The sequence below is a fragment of the Podarcis vaucheri genome (genome assembly GCF_965113315.1).
Source record: "Podarcis vaucheri genome assembly, chromosome: 14".
Lineage (NCBI taxonomy): Eukaryota > Metazoa > Chordata > Lepidosauria > Squamata > Lacertidae > Podarcis > Podarcis vaucheri.
In genome coordinates, this window is record NC_138752.1 from 2,208,306 (window position 1) to 2,225,244 (window position 16,939).

General features: G+C 41.1%; 1 protein-coding gene and 2 long non-coding RNA genes across 3 annotated transcripts in view; 1 reads left to right on the forward strand and 2 right to left on the reverse strand.

Annotated features, from left to right (window-relative positions):
- Nucleotides 1–16,939, reverse strand: part of THSD4 (thrombospondin type 1 domain containing 4) — a 147,343-nt gene that overhangs the window by 90,770 nt on the left and 39,634 nt on the right. The window lies entirely within an intron of this gene.
- On the forward strand, nucleotides 3,875–4,413 carry LOC309518648. The gene is made up of 2 exons (XR_014213575.1): nucleotides 3,875–3,949; nucleotides 4,101–4,413. It is a non-coding gene; the product is annotated as an uncharacterized lncRNA (long non-coding RNA).
- Nucleotides 5,578–7,000, reverse strand: LOC309518904. The gene is made up of 2 exons (XR_014213641.1): nucleotides 6,474–7,000; nucleotides 5,578–6,324 (listed from the first exon to the last, which is right to left on the reverse strand). It is a non-coding gene; the product is annotated as an uncharacterized lncRNA (long non-coding RNA).

The following is a 16,939-nucleotide window of genomic DNA, read 5'->3' on the forward strand; positions in this document are numbered from 1 at the left end:
AATCTTCATTGGCTTAAAATTCTTTCCTCCCCAGAAACATACAATAGTGTTGCAGTGGGACTTTACAGAGTTATTGATGCAGGCAGAGATCCGGTTGAGGGCAAAAGAGGCTGCACTGCTAGGCGTTCTGATGTGTCTGGTGGAAACGCAATGTAGATGAAGGGCACTCCACGTTCCCCGTGTCGCCACATCTTTTCAGTCTCTCCCATTGCTTTAAAATAGCCTGTGCTTAAGCTCATTACACATGTGCATAAACCCTCTAACACATTTTGATAGTCTTATTGTTTTCTTGAAATCCCTCCAACTATTTACCCAAGCAGGACTCTCCATATTTGCCTGAGCTCCTCAAAAGAAGAGCCAGATAACAGATCCAATGTTTTCTCCTCTGCTTATGAACTACAGAGTAATGTGCTTCAAAGCTCTGAATGGCTGGCATGGGAGTTAGATGCTTATTCTCTTCTCATTTCAGAAGTAGACTTTAGCTTAAATCAGAGATGGAGAACCTGGTGGCTTCCAGACGCTACTATAGAACAAACCCTGCCGGATCAGGCCAAGGGGGTTGGACCAGATGACCCTGGGAGTCCCTTCCAACTTTATAATTCTATGATTTTAGACCTGCCTCCTGTTCTCACAGTGGCCAGCCAGGTGCCTGCAAGACCTGAAAACAAGAGCCCTCCCCTCCTGTGACTCCCAGAAACTGGTATTCAGAAAGATTGTGGAAGCAGGGCAGAGCCACCCTGGCTGGCAGCACTCCATCAATTTGCACAATCCTCTTTGAAAGCCATCCAGGTTGGTGGCTGCCACTGCTTCCTGTGGTAGTGAATAAATACTTTATTTTATCTATCCTGATGATGCTGGACTCCAACACAATATATAAAATTTTAGAAATTAAAATAAAACCAGCCAACCTACCCCCTGGACATGTTCAGGCCCACTGTGATAGGAATTTTATGGTTTTAGATATATAGTAATGTTCATAACTGCACATACATAGATCAGTACAGGAAGGCAAACCTGGAACCATTTTGATTCCTAAACTGACCAAATCCTTTCTCTGCAAGGTTAAAAATGGAAAAGCCTCCCCATTGTCTCTTCCTTTAATCGGTGTTTGAATAAGGTGTGAGCCTGTGACCTGGCCCAGGAAATCAAGTATTTTAGCATTACAAAAGAATGGCCAGGCTCCCCAGAAAATCCAATCAAGTAACCTGCTAGACAGGAGATAAACAAGGAGAAGAGAAAAACAACATTTAAATTTCTGTGATGTAGGTGGGATGTATCTGAGGGGTGGTCTTAGGTTACACCCCTTCTGTGATGTATGCATAATGTTTCTGGGGGTGGTCCTGATCTAGAGAAGGGGAATTTCAAAAGTCTTTATAAGGCCTTGCAGGCCATTGTTCTAGGTCCTCTTCCTCTCCTGCGTGTGAGGGGGGTACCCTGTTGCAACAGATCAATAAAGATCAAGCTTACTAGCTGCTTTGCTTCTCAATATTCTCTGGTTGGCCTCTGTTATTTTCTCCTACCAATAGGGAACCTATATAAGGACTCTATATGGGCTCTTGGATACCCCATAAGGGAAAAGGGCATATTTTTATTTACAACAGATGGCGACCACGCACGAAGGGACTTTTGGTTACCCGGATTCTGGAAGCGAGGAAGGACTGGTTATCCAGCGCGCACCAGGCAGTTTGCCAGGAGGAATAACCAGTCTTCCATCGGTCCCAGGGTCTGGCAATAACTTGGAGTTTCAGCGGGGCTAACCAGAGGAAGCAAATCTTGATCAGGCCGGCCTTAAACAACCAGTCAAGAGATCCCAGAATCACCAGGACAGCGTTTGCGAAGTGAGTATGAGTAGGAAAAATGGGTAGTGGGGTGGGATTCTGCAAACCACAGCAAACCTATACTTCTCAAATCCTTACTTCTTTCCTCACTTTAACTCTTGAAAAAATTGCCTTCTACTCCTTTCTGTCCTCTCGATCTCAACACCAGCCTTAGCCCTTCGGAGTATGCCCAGGCAAAGGTTGTGTGTGATTTCTTCCACTTAATTCTTTATGCCAACCTATTCCTTCGGAGTTTTGCCCAGAAAGGTTGTGCAATTTCTTCTGCACTGAAAACTAACTTCCAGCGCAGCCGCACCTCTGCCATGGCGATCTTTGTTAGAAATGACCTGTGAACAGAGAACGCAAGGGCGCTGAATTCCTTTCCATCTTTCATATTCCAGAGTCTCAATCTGGCATTGCAAGTGTGCAAGCGTTCAGTAGGGACTCTTGAGTTAGATTGTAAAAGGCAGGGAGGTTGCTGTGAGTTGTAGAATAGAGATTAAGTGAGGTATCCCCAGGTTTTTTCCCTTGGATCCCCAAGTTTTCCCCTCGGAGATTTGTCCAGGTATCCCCAAGTTTTCCCCTCGGATCCCCAGGTTTTTCCCCTCGGAGATTTGTCCAGGTATCCCCAGGTTTTTTCCCTTGGATCCCCAAGTTTTCCCCTCGGAGATTTGTCCAGGTATCCCCAAGTTTTCCCCTCGGATCCCCAGGTTTTTCCCCTCGGAGATTTGTCCAGGTATCCCCAGGTTTTTTCCCTTGGATCCCCAAGTTTTCCCCTCGGAGATTTGTCCAGGTATCCCCAAGTTTTCCCCTCGGATCCCCAGGTTTTCCCCCTCGGAGATTTGTCCAGGTATCCCCAGGTTTTTCCCATCGGAGATTTGTCCAGGTATCCCCAAGTTTTTTTTTGTCCAGGTTTCCCCTTTTCCGGACCCTTCGGAGTTTTGCCCAGGTCCAAAACCCTTTTAATTGAAAATGGGTGCACCTCAGTCAAAAGAAAAATAGTCCCCAGACCCCTGGCGTGAAAGAAGCCCAGTTGGTGCTTACTTCCTGCCTGGACTCTGACAGTCCCCTTCAATTTGTGTTTAAGAAACGTTTTTCCTGTGTTTAAATTGTACTTAGGTAACATCCAGCAGCTGCTTATCTTAAATGTGCCATCTAAAATAAAAATGCAAGCTTGCTCCAAATTCTAAATCTAAGGAAGCCATGTTGAACCTTATCAGTCTTAAAAACAAGACAAAATGGAGAATGAAGTGTGCAAATGTTTGTTATTTGAGAGAGGCTCTAAAAGAGAGTTTTTCTCCCAAGTGGTAAATTCCTGTATACGTGCTACTTGTGTTCTGAAAGGAGGATTACCCCACCTCCTTTCTCTAGTTTCAGTGGGGGGGGGGTTGATTTTAAGTCTAATGGTAAATGAACTTTTGAGTTTGAGAGTACACCTGTGTTCCAGTCTAAGTTAACCTAATGTTTCTGCTGCAAAAGCCTAGTTGAGCCAACTGCTCTCTCAAGCTAAAATGCAGTGTATGTATTTCATTAAGCATATGCCTATGAAAGTATGGTGTTCCTTCTAAGAAAAATATCTGAGTCCAGTTTTAACTTTGATCTGGTTGGACAGAAGAGTTATTGTAAGGCTCCTGGTATCAGTCTCTATAAGACGTCCTGGCCTCTTTTCTTAGAAAATGCCCCCCCTTGTTTCATTCTGTCTCTTTCAGGGTTTTTTCCCCTTCTCCTTCTTATTCTGTGTCAGGTAAATTTACTCCCGAGTAAGCTTCCTTTAAAGGAAACTGCAAAGGGGGGGGCATAGATTAGGCTTACTATTCCTCTGCAAGTTCAGGAAAAATTGTTCACTCTTTTATTCCTTTTAAATCAAATCTATGGCTGTTTAAACTTTGCTTTATAAAAGATCCTCTCCCTATCTTGGGGAAAATGTTAACTTCAATCTTCTTTTAAAGATAATTTCTATAGGAATTTGCACTCTTTAGTCTAAGGAAGTAAACTCTCACTCAAACTAGCTTCAAGATCTGCTAAAAGGGTTGGGTACTTTTATTTTCCTTTTCCTTAGTACATGATAGGCGCATGGTTTGTGATAGGCGCATGGCTTGTGATCTCTTCCTCAGTTGTGTCTGTGTACATAAGTATGTGTGTGTTTCTGGTAGTAAAAATCTTGCTATGAACCCTGTATTTTAGGGTTGGACTAGATGACCCCAAGTCCCTTTCAACTTTCCCAATTTGTGGCTGATGAGTTGAAATCCAGCCCAGATTGCTCTTTGTTTTTAAAGGTGAGAGGTGAATGTGTGTGTTTCTGGTAGTACAAATCTTGCTGCGAAATCTTGCTGTGAACCCTATATTTTGGAGGGTTGGACTAGATGACCCCAGGGTCCCTTTCAACTCTCCCAATTTGTGGCTGTGTGGAAGACCATGTGTCTGCAAGCATTGGAGGGTAATTCTTAAATTCTGGTGTGGTAATGGAGTTGAAATTCAGCCTAGCTTTGCTTTTTAGTTTTAAAAGGTGAGAGGTAAAAGCCATGATGTTTTGAAGCACAACTGGTAATATCAAGCATTTGAGTGATTACAGTATTTATCATTTTGTCTACTATTTTTTTTTTAAAATCAAACTTAAAAGTCAATTCAAAGTTTAAGCACATACAAATGAATAATCAAGTACAATTAGCCTTGGCCATTCCTGTAAATTAAGGCGCAGAAAATAATAATATTAATAATAATAATAATAATTTTTTGTCTGCAAATGGTAAGGCTGAAATGACTGAGAATGTTAAAAAATCCTATGAATTCTAACGCTCTGGCCATTTTTACTCATAAATAAGAGAGCGGTTGATTGTTCCGCGAATGGCCAGAGGGATATTAGCCCTTTCCTGTACATAAAGGAAGCACTCCTTTGCTTGGGCTGAATGGTGAATACTTGAATTGCTGAGTTTCTCTTTTTTGTTTTAAAATCTAACCCTATTTTTAAAATCTACTCCTTACCTGGCCGTTTTTACTCATAAATAAGAGAGCGGTTGATAGCCCTTTCCTGTACATAAAGGAAGCACTCCTTTGCTTGGGCTGAATGGTGAATACTTGAATTGCTGAGTTTCTCTTTTTTGTTTTAAAATCTAACCCTATTTTTAAAATCTACTCCTTACCTTTCCCTTCCTTATTCTAATTGAGCCAAAAGATGCAACATTTTCAATGGTATAAAAGGTTTGCTGAGGCATGAACTCTGCACATGCACAGAGGCTAGATCAGCTTAAAAAGAGAGAGAGAGAGAGAGAGAAAGGAGGGGGGGAGAGAGAAGGTTTGGAGAGCCTGAAACCTATACAAATTTCCTTATGTAAAACTTTGAACCATTGAGGGAAATCACCCTTAATGTGTTTTGCTCCAGGGGCTACTTAATACAAAAGAGTGAAGTACTGGACATGCCAAATTCTTTTCACAGGTAAATATCAAAGCACTCCCACTGTGAGTTCCTCTCTTGAGTAGTTCCCCCCCCATGGGATTTAAATTTTATAACAGTTTTTTTTTGTGTGTGTGTGTGTGTATGCCTATGCATTTTAGGAACAGCATTTCCTGACAGACCTCTCACATGAAATAATTTTCCCTTTCAACAGGTGTGTATATGCCTATGCATTTTAGGAACAGCATTTCCTGACAGACCTCTCACATGAAATAATTTTCCCTTTTAACAGAGTGTCCTTTCTGAGGGGATGCAAACAGTGATTTAAATACTCTATAAAAAGTAATTGCATTTGTTTTTCTTTTTGTCTTTCTTCCCTTAAAGGCAAACAGTCACTTTCTTTCTGTTCAGCAAAACAAGTCTGAATCCCTGCTATATTAGTTGATTTCCATCTATCTCTTTGTGGCTTTGACATTTTTTTTAGGTTACAAATAATTTGTTTCGTTTATTAAGTTCGTTTTATCAGTTCTTCCATTATATATATGAAATTAATCGAAGCACAACCAAACATTGTTTGTGGAATGGTATTTGTTTACCTTTTTGCCTGAGCATTTCTTATTAATTCTGTCATTTTGGCTAGTGCAAGTTATTTGCACAACTTTAAAATTGCCATTCATTTTTTATTGGTATTAACTCATTTCCCAGTATTCCGCTATTAACATTACAGCTGATGTCACATCAAGAAACACTTTTATTTTCATTTGGGATGTTAGAATGCCAAAACAGATTACTTCAGGTTACTTATTGTGTGCCTTAGCATTTATTTATTTTTGGTTCCTCATAGCTCATTTTGTGTGTGTGTTTTACTTTGGGGACATGTTCATCACATGTTGAAAGTCAGTTTCATGAAGTTCTTTTATCAGATAGCACATGGTGAATTTTAAGTTTTTCCCCATTGTTTTCCCATTTTTTCAGTCCAGGAGTAATCTGTGCGGTTTTTGATAATATCTTTGTATTATTTAATAATAATTCTTTTCTAAATCTGATGTCTTTGTGTCAAGTCTGTTTTCATCTAACTGGTAATCTAATTTTTTGCTTTCTTTTGTATTTTTTAACCTTTGTATTTTTTTTTCAGTCTAGTAGTAATCTGCGTGGTTTTGATAATATATTTAATAATAGTTCTTTTCTGAATCTGATGTCTTTGTGTCAAGTCCATTTTCATCTAACTGGTAATCTAATTTTTTGCTTTCTTTTTATTTTTTAACCTTTGTATTTTTTACAGTTCTCTTTCTATACATGTGGAGTAATTTTTTATTTTATAATATGAAAAGAACAACAACAAAAACTAAGTGAAGGAAAGCAAACAAACTTAGCAGATAATAACAGTAATTATGTGGAAATGTGATAATAATATTGAAATGGATAAAATGCTTAATGTGCTAAGATTGTTATTATTTGCAGCTTCCCATGGAAACTGGAGGACATCCTTTTTGCCTTTTGCCCCTTTCTTGTCTAACTGTGTTTAAGTCTCCCCAAAACCCTGCCCCCTTACAGGATATCACTTCTACAGATGTGCAATGATGAAAAGTAGCAACAACCCCTCAACTCACAAGACCTGCAACACCAGAGTTTTCAAAGTGCCCACAGTTATCTCTTTCAAAGGCTATAGACTGATGGGGAGTGGGGCTGACAAAGGGGGGAGGAGTTGAATTGCAAGGACATTTTCCCACTTTTGAACCTCAAGCCTCTGCTCCAGGATTCAAAAGATACATGCGTAAAAGATCACAATTGTGTCAAGATATGCAACAGATATTTAATTATTTTGTTTTGTATTATGTGTTATTATGTAAGAATGTTGAAATGTGTCTGACAGTGTGATTTCCACAAAGGGGGGCAATTTATTGTGTGTAACTGTTTTTTATGTTTAATGTCTTATTGCTTACACACCAATGGAGAATTCTCATGCATTTTATACTTTCTAATAGCTCACACTATTGTGTAGTCCAATGTTTAGCTCAATTTATAACCACATTTCATTGTTCCACCTGGCACTCTGCCAACTTTCCCTATCCATTTTAAAATGTGCTAAAACTTGCTTTACCAAGGAGAAGCTTCTAAGAAACATGAAGGTGGATATGCTTTGGTTTAGCAGGAATGATCCCTTATAGACTTAAATTGACTTATTTGGACAACTGCCCTTGTTAAGAATGGTTTTCTTTTAACAGATTGGTTTGAAGACTTGAGAACCATGGGGCAAGATAAATTCAAATTGGACTCAGTTTGAATTGGGCAAGTGTATCCAGGCTGCAATTAGCTTTTTGGTCCTTTAAGTGCAAGTGAGCAACTTCTCATGAGCCCAAGACCACAGCCTATAATAAAATCCCATAGCTAAAGGCCAAGGCGAAGACCTCTCCCTCACGAGATGCCCAAACCAGTGCCAGCTATGGTGAATGCTAGGCAACATGGTTAAATGAAAGCCCTGAGGGGATTCAATAGACAGGATGTGTTGCTGTAGCACTATGTCAGTGTGAGACCACAGAAAAGCTACCTTGACACCTGAGAACACAAAAATGGCGGGGGGGGGGGAAGCAAACTGCACTTTTCAGTCATTAGTGGACCTTACCTTCCTGCTAGGTGTAAAGCATAGAACACTATTGAGTAAATGGTCTCTCCCAAAGTGTTAGAATGCCACAAGTAATTTAGTAGCAAAACGCAACATGTGTTATTTTTATATGATATATTCATACAAAGACATCCATTTACAACATACGATGTTATTATTTGTGGGGCAAAAATTTTTAAGAAAAATTCTAGCCCCAAAGGGGGGAATATTGTGATAGGAATTTTATGGTTTTAGATATATAGTAATGTTCATAACTGCACATACATAGATCAGTACAGGAAGGCAAACCTGGAACCATTTTGATTCCTAAACTGACCAAATCCTTTCTCTGCAAGGTTAAAAATGGAAAAGCCTCCCCATTGTCTCTTCCTTTAATCGGTGTTTGAATAAGGTGTGAGCCTGTGACCTGGCCCAGGAAATCAAGTATTTTAGCATTACAAAAGAATGGCCAGGCTCCCCAGAAAATCCAATCAAGTAACCTGCTAGACAGGAGATAAACAAGGAGAAGAGAAAAACAACATTTAAATTTCTGTGATGTAGGTGGGATGTATCTGAGGGGTGGTCTTAGGTTACACCCCTTCTGTGATGTATGCATAATGTTTCTGGGGGTGGTCCTGATCTAGAGAAGGGGAATTTCAAAAGTCTTTATAAGGCCTTGCAGGCCATTGTTCTAGGTCCTCTTCCTCTCCTGCGTGTGAGGGGGGTACCCTGTTGCAACAGATCAATAAAGATCAAGCTTACTAGCTGCTTTGCTTCTCAATATTCTCTGGTTGGCCTCTGTTATTTTCTCCTACCAATAGGGAACCTATATAAGGACTCTATATGGGCTCTTGGATACCCCATAAGGGAAAAGGGCATATTTTTATTTACAACACCACTTAATCTAGGTTTCTTAGGGGGAGTGGTTTGGAAGGAAGGTTGGGCAGACTTGTGCTCAAGCCCAGCTATGGGGAAAAAATGATTATCCATTGATATTTCTGAGTCACTTTCATCTCCGGGGACATTTAATTAGGGGTGCATAATGTTGTTGTTGTTGTTGTTAGATAAAGGACTAAAATAGGGTCAAATGTCTTATATGTTAGAGGAGGAAAGAGAGAACAGGAGAGGGTGGAGGGACCATTAATGATCCGTTAATTTAAACACAGAGACTTTTATTTATGAATCCAGCCTGACTCAGCAGACGTCCCTTATGTTCCTATGTTGTTATGAATATATATATATAGAGAGAGAGGAATATTTTTGTAGTTTGTAAATTATTGCCAAAATATATACAAAGACATTAGCTGTATTTTTTTGTATTTTGTTATATCTTAATTCATCAACTAAATAAAAATATTTCACACATAAACATAGTGACAGTGGAGTGCATCCTTCGTCGCACTTAGAGCAGGCCCATCAGAATTATCTTAATTCCCACAGATTTCAAAGAATCTGCTATAAGCATGCCTAAATCAGGATCCATCCCAGTGATTTGCCAGGGCCAAGTAGCAGAATATAACGGCCACTGGAGCCTGTCTAACACAACACTGAAAATAAAGCCTGGTTTATCTATTGTTTTGTTCTTCCACGCTGTCATCTGGAAAGGACTGCTCCCATGGGGTTTAAATGGCTAAATTCAGGGGTTAGAAAAATCCAGTCACCGTGCATACCAAGCTTTTACTGCCAGCTTTGACATTTTTGTAAGTAGGTTAAAATATGCCATTAAGTCAAGGAATTCAACTTATGCAGTTATCACCTTTGCAGCTGATGCCTGAACTAGTGGCAGCGATTTTTAATAGATATATATCTTCAGTGTGCATTAATCTAGAGGAAAACAAATGATATCTGCTGGTGTAAATATTTCTGAGAATCTGCAATCAGTAACAATGCCTTGCCTTAGAACAGAGGCGCCAGCTTGCGAAGGCGAGGGGGAGGAGCTAACGTTGCATGCATGATGTCAGGGTGTTGGGAGGAGTCAGGGCGGAGTCAAACACGGCAGCCGGCAGCTCCTCCTCCTCCTCCTCCTCTTGGTGCCGGAGGAGGAAGGAGGAGCCAGGTGTTGGAGGCATGCGGCGCTCAGCTCAGCTCTCCGGCTCTCTCCTTTTGAGACACAGGGGCCCCAGCCCCTAGGAGCCCCTGCCTTAGAACATATGAACTGAGAGCCTCTAAGCACCTGTCTTTGTACACCTGGAATTCAAGGCCTGTTGGTAACCTTGAGATCCACCCTCCCTCCTCACCTACATATTAAACACTATAGGACAATCGTAGCCACACCCACCCAGGCCTACTGAATTCAATAGGGCTTATTCTCAGGACTGCTGCCTAAAATGGCAATTTAGTATTAATATGTCATGATAAAATGTCCCCCAAAAAATAATTACTCAGCTAACAGATCTCCTGTACTAGGAATATTTTATTTTGTATGATTTCTTCATTTTTATTCAGCATAGCAGGGATAAAGAAACAAACACAATTTTCCTTGACTGCATGTGTTTGGGCACTAGTGTGGTCCAGTGGAGCAAATTTGTGTGTTAGTTGCCTTTTCACCAAGGCAGGCATATTGAAATTTAACGTTCTGAAATTGGATGTAAGATAGCTGGGTTCTGATTAAGAATGTTGCCAAAGTTCCCAAGTGAACCTCAGTGACTCCTCATGCTCACCTTAAATGCAAGGCATATCATCATCACCGTCCCACCTTTTCACCAGATTGGGACTCAAAGTGACTTACCCAATTTACCTCAAAGCTAAAAACATAATGGTTAAAAAGCAATTAACAGAATTAAAAGAATATTTAAAATGTACATGCTGATAATAAAAGCAACACAGCACTACAAGAACAACTGTTGCTCCCCAGAAACTGCCCTTCAGAGACATCCTTTGTGTGTCTGATCCCAGAGTTTGCATAGCCATGGAGACAGGCTGCCGTTGATAGCCTGGCCTTCCACGAAGCCTCAAATCCACTATAGGTTTGTAGCCATTGCGTTCTTAAAGTATCATCATCATTATTATTAATTAAATTTATTAGTCACCTTTTTGTCACACATACAAACATTAAAATCAACATTTAAAAAAATCTAAAAGACCATTCTACTATTAAAAACTAGATTAAAACATTCCACCCACACAAAAAGACCATAAATATTTTAATGTATTTTTAATCTTTGTTGGAAGCCGCCCAGAGTGGCTGGGGAAACCCAGCCAGATGAGCAGGGTACAAATAATAAATTATTATTATTATTATTATATTATTATTATTATTATTATTATTATTATTATTATTATTATTACAATAGATAATTAAAAGGTAAAGGCAAAATGAAGACTAAATACTTTTGCCTGGCAGAAAAGTCATATGTAATGATGGCACTAGGCAAGTCTCCCTGGGGAGAGCATTCGACAAGTGGGGAGCCACCACTGAGTAGGCTCATTCTCCTGTTGCTGCCCTCCAGACCTTCCACGGGCCTCAGATGATGATCACGGGGTCCAGGCTGATTCCTATGAAGAAAAGTGGTCCTTGAGGTATTAGGGTCCTGTGCCTCATAAGGCTTCATAGGTCAAAGCCAGCACTTTGCAATGGGCCCAGAAGCTCATTGGCAGCCAATGCAGCTGAGCAGGATGATGAATTCTACAGTTCAACAATGCTCTGAAATATTTAAAAATTGTGTGCCACCCCCACCCCTGCCACCACTAAGTAAAAAAATAATCTGTCAAGAGTTGGTGTCAGTGATACCAACTGAAGTACCAACAGTATCAGTGGGGAAGAAGAGAGTCCCCGCGACTCTCCCAGGCCTCTTCATGGTTCCTGTACTGGGAATATTGTAACGCAGAGCATGGCTTGTTTAGACAGTAGACCTTATCATTGGTCAGGGATGATGGAAGTTGTAGTCCAACAACATCTGGTGCGCCATTGGTTCCCCACCCTTGTTTGAAGTCCTCTTTGGAATGCTTCAGGGGGGCTACAGTCTTCAAGAGAACCTGCCAAGCCTCTTGTTTATTCTCTATGCAATTACTTAAGTGTGCTTTAAAGAAGGATCAGGGCCCACCATCTCTTCCAGAAGTGCATCTCCTCAGGAAAACCTTTCTTAAAAAACAGCTAAAGACCATGAAGAAAACAGTCTCTTAAAATTACCCCAGTAACATAAGCGACCAGCATTTTGTTATACTGTTTATTGTCAAGGATCAGGAGAAAAGGAGGAAAGGAGATGGACTTAGGAGGTGTTGAGTGCTTGGCCTTCTTTCCAACCCCCGTTCCCCAGCCCCATCCATGGTTGGTTGCTCTTTCTAAACCAGGCAGGGAAGCAAATCCAACAAGAAAAATGACAGGCCCACATTTGGAGAGCAGATGTCAGGCAACAATAAAAAATAAATAAATAAAAAGGCTGAGAAGGCTTAAGACTAAAAGGGGGGGGGAGCCTTGTTGTCATTCCAGTACAATCCCACAGATGGATGTTTAAAGTAATAGGCCTCTGCTGTTTTTCTGGCTGAACTATTTAGATTAACATGATGTAAAATCAGAAAGCAACATCAAAGAATAGTTGCTATATTTTCCGGTTCCTTAATCCCCCATTTCACATCTCTATCTGTCTCTGTGTTTAATTGTTACTGCTGTGTTAGAAACCTGATGGTTTTTAACACAGCACTAACAATTAAACACAGAGACAGATAGAGAACTTTCGTAACTAAAGCTGAAACAAAATTTGCCACTCTGGTCATGTGTGGTGAAAATGTGTGTGTGTGTGTGTGTGTGTGTGTGTGTGTGCCATTTCACAGGGGGTGGACTTTGGTGAGAGTCTTATCTTTGGTGTCTATGACAGCTGTTTCTCCCTCATTTACTTCCTTCTGCTGTCATCACAGGAATCCGTTAGGTGCACCGGTTTGTCACAAGCCCCCCCCCCTTGGAGCAATGCATACCAGTGTGGTTCCCTCCAGAGGTGTTGGAGTACCATTCTCATCAGCCCCAACCAGCATGGCCAATGGTCAGGGATGAGGTATGGCTATAGTCCAACAGCATCTGGAGGGCCTTTGTTGGGGCATTCAGGGAGAGCAGGTTATCAGGCTGTCTGCAGGAGCATCACCCTCGGCAGCAGCCAAACTAGCATTCTTGGGGGTTTTAAGGGAGAGGCTACCTTTCATTTCAACATGGTTCAAAATGAAGCCAAGTTGCTCTTTTTGTTCTAAATGTAGAGAAACCTAGCAAGTCATCAAGATTTATTTTGGTGCCTTTCGACTTAGCCTTTCCCCTTTTTTTCTGTGCAAAACTCTCACCTACCGTATTTTTCGCTCTATAACATGCACCCGACCATAACACGCACATAGTTTTTATTTTTATTTTTTTTGTAATAATATTTATTGCTTTTACAACGATTTAAACACTCACAAAAGAAAAAACAAAGAAAAAACAAGACATTATAATACAAAAACCCTACATAAAAATTAACGAAACAAAACAAAAACAATTTAAAAACACATCAAAAGAAAGAAGAAGGGGAAAAAAGAAAAAGAAAAGAGAAAAAACTTCCAATATCTTATCTTTCTTTCCCATATTTCCACGGCCTCCTCACACCTCCCTTTTTGTATTCCACTTCTATTAATTATTTCAGCAATTCCTTACCATCTTCTCCTGTTTTCTATCCTATAATTATCTTAACACCTTTTAACCTTATTTTCCTTTAATACTCTATTAATCTATTTATGCTTAATTCCTTATAACATTTCTACTGAAGCCATATAATTTCATTCCAACATTCTTCTAACATTCATTAATTTTACAATATTTCTATAAATAGTCTTTAAACTTTTCCCAGTCTTCTTCCACCGACTCTTCTCCCTGGTCTCGGATCTTGCCAGTCTTTTCCGCCAATTCCGTCTAGTCCATCAACTTCATCTGCCATTATCCAACACTTCAGTGCTTTTAAGAGACAGCCATTCTCTCAGCCAGCAAAAACAACAACAAAATTCACAACAAAATTTAGGTGTCTGGCAGGGCAGGTCCACCTCCTTCTTTAGCATCCGTCAATATCTTAAGTTTTACTCGAGGCTTCCTGCCCTGCCAAACCAATCCAGGAACATCCCTCTGCCACCTCCTGAAACAATCCCTCCCATCCAAAACTTGCACTTTTTGACACAAAAGCAACATCCACGGCAACACAGCAACCCTCATCCCACCACAATAGCTCGGCCCAACCATAACAACTTCAGATTTGTCCATATTTCCCAATCCCCCTTCTCTTCAATCCAACGTCCTTCACAGTTACCCTTAAGTAAATTCACATTTTTGGCGGTCCTACTGACCCCCCAAAATCTCTCTTTCTCAGCCGATGTTGATCCTGTCTCCTCCTGAAGCTCTGTCGAACTTTCCTTTCCCAGTTCTGGTGGGGTTCTGATCCTCAAATCCATCTGTTTTTCTTTAAGCTCCATCATAGCAAATGTCAGCTTATATTCGTCAAGTTGCTTTTGAATGTATGGGGCTCTCTCACACTCCAATTGTGTTGGTTTACATTCAGCAACAAAGGTTTTCTCCCTGACTTCATCCGCAGTTTGCCGTATTAAAGTAGATTGCTGTGTCAATTTCTGGGTGGTTTCTGTGTTGGTGTTCACCTTTTGTCCAAGATTATTTAAACGTTCTACAATTAAATCAATTTTATTATTTGCAGCGTCCGCTTTCACATTCATCACTTCTGTTTTCTTGTGAAGCTGTTCCAGTGAGTCATTTATTTTCAATAATGCGACCACTAAGGCCTCTTCTATTGACATTTCATCTGTTCTTTCCTTTCCATTTGCCATAACACTTAAGAGTTTCAAGGTCAATCCCAGAGTCACACAGTTTTTATCTTGCAGCTGGAAACTCCCCTAGCCCAGGTCTTATAAAGTAACCAATTTCAGAAACTTCCACTAGGGGGAAACAGTTTCTATTTATAATAATTAAGAATGTCACCTTTAAGCGCAACTTGTACAATCCAAAGTTAGTTTCAGTTTTCAGTTACTTTATTACTCCTTTTTAGAAGCAGCCGGAGACAGTAGAAACAATATATCTCTCTTATTTTGCTAGCTGTCAAGGAACATTCTAAGTGCTGTCAATGGACATTCCAAAACGTCAGTCCTACTAGCAGCCCGTTTCCAGGGTCAGAGCGGCAGTATTTTAACTCTCTTTACTCTCTCCTGCAGGCATACTCAGTCCACAATTTCCCCCCCCCCTCTTCTCCTGCCTGCAAGGAGGATTTTATACTCTTTGCCGATGGAGATTTAATCTTTTACAAAAGGCTTTCCAAGACTTCAGCTTACAGACTCCTTGCCTCAGTCTGTTTACAAATAGGGAAGGCGGACTTCCTGTTTTGAACCTCCCCGTTTCGATGCCCGATTAAACGTTTAAAATCCGATTCTCCCGTATCAGCTCTACTCACGGGTAATTACTTTGGAGTCAAATTGTCCACAGGAAAAAGTCATTGCTCTCCGGCAACAGCTATGTGGCTTCGCTCCATGGAAGAAGCAGACGATTCGAAGCACCGCGCCACTCACCCCACGTTGCTCCGGGTCCCTGAAATCGGGTTTCCCCGCGAGTAGGGGAGGCGCAAAAGGTGCCCGCCGAATCCCACGTTCACAGGCTTCTCCCGCCTGTGATTTTTATGGGTCTCCGCCTTCGCCACGGCGCTACAGACCCAAATTCCCACGGGGCAAGTTCCTCCCGATCAGAGGAACTCCGCCATTGCCGGAGGCACCAACCCGGAAGTCAACACGCACATAGTTTTTAGAGGAGGAAAACAAGAAAAGAAAATATTCTAAACGAAACAGTGGATGTATGATTTTTGTGGTTCATGCTGTGGCCACAGACATGTGATCTGACGGTGAGTTTGGGGTAGCCCAATGCAAAAATCCTGAGGATCCATGTGGATCCATGCTTTGTAACCACGTTTTTGCACCACTGCGGCTCCAGGCAACAGTGGGTGCGTGATTTTTTTGGTGCAAAATGTAGCCATGGACATGCTATGTGATCGGATGGTGAATTTGGGGTGACCCAGTGCAAAAATCCTGAGGATCCATGTGGATCCGTGCTTTGTAACCAGGCTCTCTGTCCCTCTCTCCTCTCCACTCAGCGGCTCTTCTCCCGCTTTGCTGTTTCAAAGCGACCAAAGCGAGCCACGGAGGAGGGAAGGAAGGGGAACCATGGATCCTCTGCTCACGACTGCAGCAGATCCCCCCGCCATCCGTAGGCATTCGCTCCATAACACGCACAGACATTTCCCCTTACTTTCTAGGAGGAAAAAAGTGAGTGTTATGGAGCAAAAAATACGGTAATTTTGAGGGAATCCAGAAGACTCAGCAGAATTTCTCTGGGGTACTAGATTCACCTCCACTCTGGCTTTGGAAGGCTGTCTGGTGTCCTGGGCAACTTGTGTGGAAAAGAACAGCATCAATAAATGATTATTTGTTTAATGAAAGTTCAGGGTCCACATTGCCCAAATGCTTCCATAATGAAGACAGCAACCTTGTAGCCAAGGCCTATGGATGGGCAAATCTGCCAATGCTGGTTTCTCATTTTCCCAACCTTATGCTCAGTTCAATTCACTTCTTGACATTTCCACATCAGTTTGCAATGATTCTTATTTAGCTCACCAGGATTTTAGTGTGAATGTCTCATAATGTACACATTCATCTGGTTGTTGTTTTTTGGCCATTATAAACTTTTTTTGCAAAGCAATTTCCCCTAAAACAATGCACAACCCACATGCATTTTTGCACACATTACCTGGCTAGAGAGCTGTGATGCAAATTTCAAAGGACAGCTGTGTTTTGGTTTGCACATTGTGTCAGGCAGTGCGAATTGGGGAGGTTTGCCTTTAAATGTGAATTGAATTTCTTTCCCAACTCTAAGCTAATCCTGGGTTGGGGTTTCAAGAGCCTTCTCGTTCATTTATTATCCAAGTGGAGACACCTCGTCCAGAGCCAGCCTCCCTTGTGTTCCTTAATTCCACCCCCATCACTTTGGTCATACTCCGCTTGGTCATTTTTCAGTCCACACCTGTGTTTGCTCCTGCCTCCAGCTATGTAAACACAGTTGTTTCATTTAAAAAATATCTGAACACAATAACAGGTTGTTTTAGGTTTGGAAACTCAACATCTGGCTTCCTCTGC